Source organism: Salvelinus alpinus, chromosome 11 (genome assembly GCF_045679555.1).
Source record: "Salvelinus alpinus chromosome 11, SLU_Salpinus.1, whole genome shotgun sequence".
In the NCBI taxonomy this organism is placed as follows: domain Eukaryota; kingdom Metazoa; phylum Chordata; class Actinopteri; order Salmoniformes; family Salmonidae; genus Salvelinus; species Salvelinus alpinus.
The window spans coordinates 20,593,978-20,596,652 of NC_092096.1; the positions used below are offsets into that span (position 1 = coordinate 20,593,978).

Here is a 2,675-nt window from a genome sequence, read left to right on the forward strand (position 1 = left end):
CCCTAATGGCTTCAGTCATACAAAGTTACACCTAAATCCAAACTGCTTCTCCAGCAGATTAGTAAGAATGTCCCGCCAGCTCTATATTATCTGTGTCGTTGTTCAGCCACGACTCGGTGAAACATAAGATATTACAGTTTTTAATTTCCCGTTGGTAGGATAATCCTAATCGTAGGTCATCAATTTTATTTTACAATGATTGCACATTATCCAATAGAGCGGATGGCAGTGGGAGTTTACTCGCTCGCTTACGGATTCTGCGCCCCCCTTTTCCTCCGTCTTTTCTTCATGCAAATGACAGAGATTTCGGCCTGTTCCCGTGAAGCAGTATATCCTTCTCTTTCGGACTCGTTAAAGGAAAAAGCTTCTTCCAGTTCGAGGTGAATAATCGCTGTTCTGATGTCCAGAAGTTATTTTCGGACATAAGAGACGGTAGCAGCAACATTCTGTACAAAATACCACAGTTGGTTAGGAGCATGTAAAACGTCAGCCATCCTTTTGGCGCCATCTTGTCCCAGCCCCACTCCTGCGTTGTCTTGGTTGTGTGCTAGGGATGTTGTCCTGTTGGAAGGTTGTAGCGGTATTTATTAGAGAGGGCTAAAGAAAGATTTTGTTCGGGCGCCAGGCAGGTATTAACCATGCCGAAAGGAAGAGAGTAGAATAGAGAGAGTACCTGTCACGAATCCCGCTTCCTGAGTCTGTTTTTGCCTGTGTTCTGTCCTGGAGTGTTTTTTCCGGTGTCCTGGAACGCACCCTGTCTGGTTGCCGGGCGACGTAGCTAGTTGGAGGATCTCTGAGTACCCGCACCTGTATCCCATCAGCTATCTGCACACCTGGTCCTGATCATCACCCCTCCACTTCATAAGCGCTGACCTGACATCCATTTCCTGCCGGATCGTTAGCAATGAACAGTATGTTGTGCCAGCGTATCAGCCTCCAGTTTGATAGAGTTTGTTTTGTTGTTTTGTACGTCTTGCTTGCCTTGAACTTACCTCCGTTTTTTCTGTCTACAGTCATTCACCCGGAACACTCATCCCATCCCTACCTGGTCGTCGGTGACTTCAGTTACTTCCTTGGATCTGCTTACTCAATTCCATCAACTCACCTCCGCTGCCCGCTCCGCTACTTGGATTTTTCTATCACTACATTTAAACTTGTAAATAAATACTCACCTTCGTCTTACTCTCCTTGTCCTGGTCTGCTTCTGGGTTCTACTTTAGAGAACTGTGACAGTACCACTAACAGACCCACACACATCAGCAGAAGAGACTGCCTAGAGTGTAGCCTGTTTACCAGATAGCCAGTGGAGAGAAAAGAGAATACACACCCTATAAAACCCATATCACAGCACAGGGGTAACCCCACCAAGAATACCTCATACAGTAATAATAATAGCAGAGCAATTGAATAGCAACTTCATACAAGAAAGAACCCAGTCATCAACAGAGGATTTGCAATAGTCTATTTTCTTCCAGTGGAGGAGTGCAGAGGGTATGAATGTGGGGGGTGTTCATAGAAACAACAAAGGCCTTAAATGTCAGCAATCTTCTCGGCCACATGTCATTAATACCCCACCTCAATACAGTTCAAATAACAATACACAACTTGCAAGCAACCTCCCTTTTAACTAAAATGTCCACCCAAATACTTCTGGCAAGGCAATAATAGTCCAGCTCTAATGAACTTCAATGGGAAGTGCATTTGAAAAATAGAAAGTCTGTTGCAGGGTAAAGCACTGGAACGATAGAGGGAGGAGAAAGAGAGAAAGAGAACAAGAGAGATCTTAGCTGTGGTCTTCAGGCATGCCGGTGTACTGTCTGACCGTCCGATGGTTTGTTGGTTTGTATGTCAAAGCTTCGCAACAATGTTGCTACTAATCCATGCGATCCATAACCGCATTTCCAAACGGAAACAACCATGACCTAGAGCGGTCAAACCGATGATTGAGTTAAATACTTTATAAACTACACACCCTGAAAACAAACAAAACTTCTGCAACATAGCACACACAATTAAACTGTCGCGCCACCCAAGAGCTCCTCCCCAAAGAGCTGAACGAGCTGTCTTTATTTCCCCCTTCCTTATTGCTGATGCGCTCTTAAAGTCGCAGCGCACGGTGAAGGCTCCGTGCAAGATTTCACCACAAGGTGAACCTTCGCCCCAGTCTGAGATCCTGAGAGCTCTGGAGCAGGTTTTCATGGATCTCTCTGTACTTTGCTCCGTTCATCTTTCCCTCAACCTTGACTAATCTCCCAGTTCCTACCACTGAAAAACATCCCCACAGCATGTCAAAGTGACCATTGGGTTCTTGGTCTCCTCCCTAACTAAGACCCTTCTCCACCGATTTCCCAGTTTGACCGAGCGGCCAGCTCTAGGAAGAGTCTTGGGGGTTCCAAACTTCTTTCATTTTAGAATGATGGAGGCCACTGTGTTCTTGGGGACCCTTACCCAGTTTTGGTACCCTTCCCCAGATCTGTGCCTCGACACAATCCTGTCTCGGAGCTCTTCGGACAGTTCTCCTGAACTGTTGGAGATAGGGGCCACACGCCTCTGACGCTGTTGGAGACAGTTGGGGCTCTGTCCCTATTGCGGCAAGGAGAGGCACCAGCTTCAACAGTGTCCGGCACGTTCCAACCCGGGATCATCTGTATCCTGGGTTAGGCGTGAGAACGCCA

At 46.7% G+C, this 2,675-nt stretch overlaps 1 long non-coding RNA gene across 1 annotated transcript; it reads left to right on the forward strand.

Moving 5' to 3' along the window:
• The first annotated feature begins 780 nt into the window (after positions 1 to 780).
• On the forward strand, positions 781 to 1,182 carry LOC139533404 (uncharacterized). Its single transcript, XR_011666734.1, has 2 exons — positions 781 to 911; positions 1,014 to 1,182. It is a non-coding gene; the product is annotated as an uncharacterized lncRNA (long non-coding RNA).
• Positions 1,183 to 2,675: the final 1,493 nt, after the last annotated feature.